The following is an 8,721-nucleotide window of genomic DNA, read 5'->3' as shown; positions in this document are numbered from 1 at the left end:
ATTTAATTAAATATAGAATTATAACCATCTAGATTCTTTCTGGAGCTTAATTTAAATTTTTCATTAAATATTCCTATTTAAGTTGATATTTAGTTATCTTCAACTAACCAACTTAAATCTGAATATCTTTTGGATTTAAAATTTCAAAATTAAGTTGAGGAATTTTAGGCATTGGTTATTAAGATTCTTTAGATATTTTTTAAGTTAATATCTTTTCGAATATTAACTTAAAATGGAATATTTTAGATATTTTTTAAGTTAATATATTTTCGAATATTAACTTAAAATGGAATATTTTCAAATTAAGTGGTTACAACTTAATTTTTGATATTTAATTAAATTTAAATTTGAAAAATATTTAGGTTCTAGATTTTTTCTAATACAACCGAAATTAGATATTTTTTCAAATTTTGTGGAAAAGATACTTAGTCAAATAAGATATTTTCTAGATAGTTATTTCTAGACTACTTATTATTTCTAATATTTAAAAGGAAAATATTATACATTGTGAAATTAATTATTTATATAATTAATTTTGGTACAATTTATTTTAAGTATATTTTTCCTAGTATTAAACTAGAGATTAATAATTAAGCCTTCTCTACACTTAATTATTTATTTCTTGAATTTAATTAACTTGAAAATTAAATATCTAAGTTGATTCTCATCATCATACTTAAATATTTCTTTTTCATGACACTTAATTAAATAGAAAATTATTTTTAGTTGAAATTTATTTCTTCAACTAAATTTAAATAATTTTCAAAATATATTTTTTCTTTATTTTATTAATCAAATTTCGAAATTGCATTTCTTAAATGCTGGAATTTCGAATTTTATTTGAAAAATAGATTAAAGTTGAAAATTATTTATTTTAGTTTTGGACCAACTTAAATCAATAATTTTTTCATTTAATGATTAATTAAAATAAATTGAATTAAAGTATATTATTAGAAATTAAATTAATTAGTCAAAGGAAAATCTAGATAGATGATATTTTTGCTTGAAGTATTTTTCTAGTGTATTTAATTAAATAGAAAATTAATATTTAAGTTGATTTTCATCATCATACTTAAATATTTGAAATTTTTCTTATATATTTAATTAAATAGGAAAATTATATTTTTTGTTGTAAATTAATTTTATTAATTAATTTTGGGCCAACATTAAATTAGAATAATTTTTCCAGGATTAATTTTTTTATTTTAACTTGCATTTTCGAAAATTGTATCCTTGAATACTTTAATTTTTCGAAATGCAATATATATTTATAGAAAATTAAATTTGAGTTGTAAATTAATTTAAATTAATTTTGTAACAACTTAAATTGAATATTTTTCTAAATATTTATTGGAAATTATTACTAAGATGGAAATAATTCATGTTATTTTCATATCCATCTAAGTAAAATTTATAAATATTAAATTCAAGTTTATATTTAGAATTTTTCATTCTAAATTGGAAATTTTAAATAAATATATATTTAAAATAAATAAATTAAATAAAGAGAATCAAAGAAAATACAACTCACTTTAAATAATGAGCTTGATTATTATTAAGATATTCGATCTCCATTGTTGGTCTACAAAAGTTAAATGTTTTCAATATAACCTCGAGACGCTAGACTTCGTCCCCCTATGGATGGTTATTCGTTGAACGCATTTAACACCGTAAGATTTCATTTGATAAGTGTTTTGTGAGTTTTCGTCTCTATTTAGACTCTCCCCTACGGTGACTACTTAGAGATAAACTCATAAAACATGAAACAATGGTGGAAGCTCATAAAATGAGAATAACCTTGACTCTCGCCTACCGGGACAACGTTGGATTCTTATTTTGATCAAATAAAAGGTTGCTAGAATGGTTTCTATTTTAGATGAGCTGACAACTCTATTCAATAAATGATACTTTGACTCTCGCCTACCGGGACACTTTGTATCGGCCTTTGTTGAAAACCTTGGAAATTATTTAGGATTGTATGTTTTAGTATTTTCACTAGTCATTCCTACTTGCTATATGTTTATAATTTCTGAATTGTGTATGAATTTATATTGAACCATGTTATTTTCTGTTATTAAGTTGTAGTTTAATTTTGAATCTTCATTGTTGGTCTAACATGTTTGTTTTTCTAATGAGATAAATCCCTAATGGATTTTTACCATTAGACATACATAATAGTGTAAGATCTCGAAAGATAAATATTGTATATGCAACATCTAGCTGTTGATCAATTGATGACACCTTAGACTAGTATTTTTACAATATGAAACAAGAAGATTACATAAATAAGATTTCTTTGTCTTTCGCTAATCGAAGCATCGTTGGATTCTTATTTATAAACGAAATTATCCTAATTCCTCTTAGCTTATTCATTTCGAATTAGCTCAATAATATATCATTGGATGAATGGTCTATAAATCATTTCATGTCATTATATTTTCACTTAAGAAATTAAATGACGCATATGATTATAATCCCGAAATTCTATTCCCAATTGATATAAATCCTCAATCTTAGAAATCTCCTACTTGTATGGGCAAATCTGACTTAGAGTTTGTATTAGTAGTGCTGGTCCAAGATAGAATTACTCATTATATTTGGTATAAATTTAAGTCTTTGACTTTAATTTTAGATTCCAAATAGAAATTTTCTTATATTTCTAATTCCAGAATACAATACAGTTACACTTTCTCAAGTATTTAATATCCATCTTCTATTAATGGATTCAAACTGTATGGAATATGAGTTAGGTATTCTGTGACCAGGATCCACTTGCAGTATTCTAAGAACTCTTTGATTTAACTAAACCTATGTCATCAATAGACACTACCACATTTTTTTTTAATCTATGGCATTTGTATCTTGTTCATAGTGGATTTGACAAGATCAATCTCTGCAAAGAGTTAATATGCCTATATCCACTGAAAGTAGTTCATCTCATTCGCAGATGGATGTACATTCAGGGGTGGATATGAGTTTTTCGTTGTATTCTTAAAACGATAACTCTAGATTATACCTTTTAGCAAGAAATTTGAAATGTTTGAAAAATTTCATAAATTTCTAGCAATGGTTAAAACCATTAAGGTAAGTGGTTAAAGATCTTGCGAACTGATAGGGGTGGAGAAATAGTTAGTAGATATGCAGTTCAAAGATCATTAAATTGATTTTTGAATTATATCCAAACTTACCTCCCCAGAAATTTCGAGTTGCATATTGATGATTAGTTACTAGTCGTTGCCTAAATCCTTCTATTGTAATACAATTTCAGAATGATGTAATGGTTGTATACTTAATGTAAATCATTACTAGATTCATGGATGACCTAATCAAAATCTTAAGAAAAGCTAGAACTGTTAACCATGGTTTGTTAGCTATTCTAAGTGATTAGGGGTGGACCATCCCATTGTCAATAGATAAGAAAGTGTTTGTTCAAACAAATACTAATTTTCTAAGAAAATGACTAAGTCTGAAAAACAAGTAGCAAATAAAGGAGATATTTAATTCTTGATTCCAAAAGTGTTCTATCATCTTATTTGATATGTGATGATCCCACTGCCTCTGTTGTCTTGTCACAACCGAAGAGATCAATACCATTTAGTTTTCTTAGACATAATTCACGGTACCTCGTCGTAGTGGGAGAGTTTCTAGGAACTCACCTTCTTATGACTTGGGAGACACTAGTGATTAAAATCCATTGTGAGTTTAAACAAGTAATAGATTTTCAAGATAAGAAACTAAGAAGAAAGCCAATAGAACTGTGGTTTAATCCATTCACATGGAGTAACCTAAAGTTTTCTATTACAAGGACATAAAAGGAAATTTTCGTTTATAAGTCTATTCAATGGACTTAACAAACTTCCTGTTCCTAGTATTATAGGTTTGAGTTTATCTAAACCTATGGCTTGTGGTATACCTGGTAATTACTTACTCTAATGCAAGCAACTTACTTTAGTAAGATGCCGAAGCATTTTCTTTCAAATGGCAATCTATAGAAGCTTCACAACTTCTTAGGTATAGATTTTTTTTTATCTAAGGAAAAGTCTTAACTATTCCAGAAAAGATAAAGCCATGAAAGAATTCTTATATCAACAGTGAGAGGTCTTAGATATGCTTTTGTATGCCTTATGTAACACCCCGATTTCCTGAGATGTCACATAGGATAGTCCGTATAAAATAATTTAATAAGATAAAAACAAACAAATACTTCTTTATTGAAAAATATTCAAGCATGAGATCTCATTGTTTAAAACAAAATTCTTTTAGTAGTGTAAACTTAAATAAGAACTAGTTAAGTCAAAATAATAGTTCCAAAATGTTTAGCAGTAAAAAAAACATTAAAAGCAAAATACTGTGCCAGCCCCCTAACATGCGGTCCACGCCTCGAGCTCTTCATTCTCACTGCTTAGCCTTACCCTTACCTGCACACAGAGTACCCGTGAGCTAACGCCCAGTAAGAAGAGCTATGTAGGACATAACCCTCCTAACTAGTTACTTGACATAATTTACTCTTTAATATTAATCAACAGTAATTCACATTCCATAAATATATCCACAACGCATGTTGTTCTCACATGCACACATCAAGTCTCATACCGCACATTATACTCACATACGATAATCAACTATTCTCTCATGTTGATCAGACATGATGTAACCTACCCTGCCTTGTGTTATTCTCACACTTGGCATCCAACAGGGCAATTAATTACCATAAGTTGTACTCACCCATGATAATGTTATGACCTGCAAGTGTTATGCTCACACAAGCAGCAAGACCCTAATATTATTCTCATGCTAACGATGCTCACAAAATATAAGGAAATCACAACACAATCAAATTAAATAACAAACCAACCCAAGTTGTATGCATAACATACACCCTGTGTACAGATGTCCACTCTTCTTACCTCAGTTGCTAAGACCACACTTGCTACCTCGAGCACCTCAACGAATTTCCTTGTTGAGAACAAGATCCTTTAAAAACCCCTGAACGGAGCTTCGCCGGAGTTTCGCCGGCGGGTCGTCTTCTCCAGCCACGGTGAGTTCCAAACTCCCGTTTTTCTTGCTTTCGACGCCTCCTTTCAATTAGGAATGATCCCCACAATGCCCAGAAACTCAAACCGATCCAATCTTGTCCAAAGAAACAACTAAATCACGTCCTAAAAGAGTTGTCTTCTTTAGCTCCGGTGTACCGCCTTTTATGGTGTCAAAATGTTGGTTCTATGTTTTTGACGTCAAATCTCCATTATTTTTCGTCCAAACCGAGCCTTAGGGTCCCAAAAACTCAAATACAACCTTCTTTGATCCTTGAAACAAGTTAAACACGTTCAAATTCGGATCCGTTTCAAGAACGGTATTTTGAACGTAATAATGGCGTCTGTCGAATGGTGCGATTACAGACCCTCTAATCGCATCTAAAACTCCTCTTGGATGAAATAAAACTCAATGAAATAATCTAAGGCAGCCCAAAACTCTCAAATCCAACCAACCCGAAATCTCACTTTCTCACCACTCGGTTTCGTTCGACCCAAACCGCTCTCTCTCTCTCTCAGTCTCTGCCTCTCACTACTGTTTTTAAACCATAAAACCATGTTATAAACATCATATATATATATAGTCTAACCTTAATATAACCCTAATACAACCCTAAACAACTTAAAAAAAACTAATAATAATAATATATATATATACACATGTGACCGTGTATAACATAAACTGTACAAGTTTAATAATAATAATAATAATAATAATAACGTTAATATTAATATTAATAATAATAATAATAATAATAATAATAATAATAATATACCCATATAATAATATTCATATATATATCTATTAGGCATTATGCACATGCCAATAATATCAAATATTATATCATCATAAAAATCTCATACATATTTAAACCCATAAATATGTAAAATAATAAAAATACTTTCCGCTAAAAAATTACAAAAATACCCTTTCAGAGTTAGCGGATATTACAATTATCCCCCTCTAAAAAAATTTCGTCCCGAAATTTTACTCAAATAATTCTGGATATTGTTCTCGCATATCAGACTCTAGCTCCCAAGTAGCTTCCTCAACCACACTGTTTCTCCATAGGACTTTCACCAAGGTAATTGTCTTATTTCTCAAAATTCTATCTTTTTGATCAAGAATCTTTATCGGGCGTTCATTGTAAGACAAGTCTTCCTGCAAACCCAGTGTTTCATAGCTCAAAACATGCGATGGGTCTGACACATATTTCCGGAGTTGAGATACATGAAATACATTGTGCACTCCAGATAATGATGGCGGTAAAGCTATTCTATAAGCTACACTGCCCACTCTATCCAATATCTGAAATGGACCAACATATCTGGGACTTAGTTTCCCTCTCTTACCAAATCTCTTCATCGAGAGTCCTTTTCGTGGTGTCACTCGAAGAAACACATGATCACCCACTTCGAACTCAATGTCCCTCCGCTTTAGGTCTGCATAAGATTTTTGTCTGCTCTGAGCGGTGATCATTCTAGCCCTGATCTTCTGAATAGCTTCGTTGGTGTGCTGAACTGCATCTGGCCCTAGGAGTTTGTTCTCTCCCAACTCATCCCAATGCAGTGGAGACTTGCATTTTCTTCCATACAACATCTCATAGGGTGCTACCCCGATAGTAGACTGATAGCTGTTGTTGTAAGAAAATTCAATCAAAGGCAGGTATTTGCTCCATGATCCTTGGAAATCTATCACACATGCCCTCAACATATCTTCCAAGATCTGATTTGTTCTCTCAGTCTGACCATCTGTCTCTGGATGATATGCAGTGCTGAACTTCAATCGAGTTCCCATTGCTCTCTGTAAGCTTTCCCAAAAAGACGAAGTGAACCGAGCATCTCGATCACAAACAATAGAATATGGTGCCCCATGTAATCTCACAATCTCATTCACGTAAAGTTCAGAAAAATGGTCCATGGAGTAAGTCATGCGTACTGGTAGAAAATGGGCAGATTTTGTATACCTATCGACGACTACCCAAATGGAGTCATGCTGCTTTGTAGTCTTAGGTAACCCAGTCACAAAATCTATGGAAATCTCTTCCCACTTCCATTCAGGGAGCTTCAGTGGTTGTAACAATCCCGCTGGTCTTTGATGCTCTGCTTTAACTTGTTGACATGTTAAGCATTTGGCCACAAATTCAACTACATCCTTTTTCATACCAGGCCACCAATACAATGCTTTTAGGTCATGGTACATTTTAGTGGTCCCGGGATGAACTGAATAAGGTGTAGTATGAGCTTCTACCAATATCCCCTTCTTGAGCTCATCATTATCGGGCACACAAATTCGTCCCTTGAACCGAATTAATCCTGTGTCTGATATTTCATAATCTTTGGCGTTACTATTCAAAATTTCTTGCTTTAGTTCACTGAGCTTTTGATCTGCCGTCTGCCCCTCCTTAATTCTTTCTAACAAAGTGGATTGAAGTGTGACCTTTGCAAGTTGCCCTGTAATAAACTCTATACCAGCTCGTTCCATGTCTTCCACTAATTCCCTTGATACTCCTTGTAAAGTGGAAACTAGTCCGGGACCTCTACGGCTGAGTGCATCCGCTACCACATTGGCTTTACCGGATGGTACATTATCTCGCAGTCGTAGTCTTTGACTAGCTCCAACCATCTCCTCTGCCTCATGTTTAACTCTCTCTGGGTGAAAAAGTACTTTAAACTCTTATGATCGGTGTAGATTTCACATTTCACTCCATAGAGATAATGACGCCAGATTTTTAGTGCAAAAACCACTGCGGCTAACTCTAGGTCATGTGTCGGGTATCTCTGTTCGTATTCTTTTAATTGCCTTGAAGCGTAAGCAATTACCTTCCCTTCTTGCATTAGAACACAACCCAACCCTTGTTTAGATGCATCACAATATACCGCAAATTGTCCCTCTTCTGTTGGTAAACTGAGGATTGGTGCTGAGATAAGTCTATTCTTCAACTCTTGGAAGCTTTGCTCACACTTGTCTGACCAGGAAAATTTTAGATTCTTCCTAGTTAATTCTGTTAAGGGTGTGGCTATCTTTGAGAACCCCTCAACAAACCTTCTATAATAGCCTGCTAAACCCAAAAAGCTTCGAACCTCTGAGGCGGTCTTTGGTCTAGGCCATTCTTTCACTGCAGCAACCTTGGCAGGATCTACTTTTATTCCCCCGTTAGTGACAATGTGGCCCAAAAATGCAACCTCGGACAACCAGAACTCACATTTTTTGTACTTGGCATACAATTGATGTTCTCTCAGTCGCTGCAAGGTCAAGCGTAAGTGCTCCTCATGTTCCTCCTCTGTCTTAGAATAAATCAGTATATCATCTATGAATACAATGACAAACTGATCCAGATATTCCTTGAAGACTCGGTTCATGAGGTCCATAAAAGCTGCTGGGGCATTTGTAAGTCCAAATGACATCACCATGAACTCATAATGCCCGTATCTCGTTCTGAAGGCTGTCTTCGGTATATCTTCATTTTTGATTCTTAGCTGATGATATCCTGAACGAAGATCAATCTTAGAAAACACCTTTTTCCCTTGAAGCTGGTCAAACAAGTCGTCAATCCTCGGTAATGGGTACCGATTCTTTATAGTCACCTTGTTCAGTTCTCGGTAATCTATGCACATTCTCATAGTACCGTCTTTCTTTTTAACAAATAGAACTGGTGCGCCCCACGGAGAGTAGCTAGGTCTGATA

The sequence above is a fragment of the Cannabis sativa genome, chromosome 2 (assembly GCF_029168945.1).
Source record: "Cannabis sativa cultivar Pink pepper isolate KNU-18-1 chromosome 2, ASM2916894v1, whole genome shotgun sequence".
NCBI classification, from domain to species: Eukaryota; Viridiplantae; Streptophyta; class Magnoliopsida; order Rosales; family Cannabaceae; genus Cannabis; species Cannabis sativa.
Note: the sequence above shows the minus strand (reverse complement) of the source record.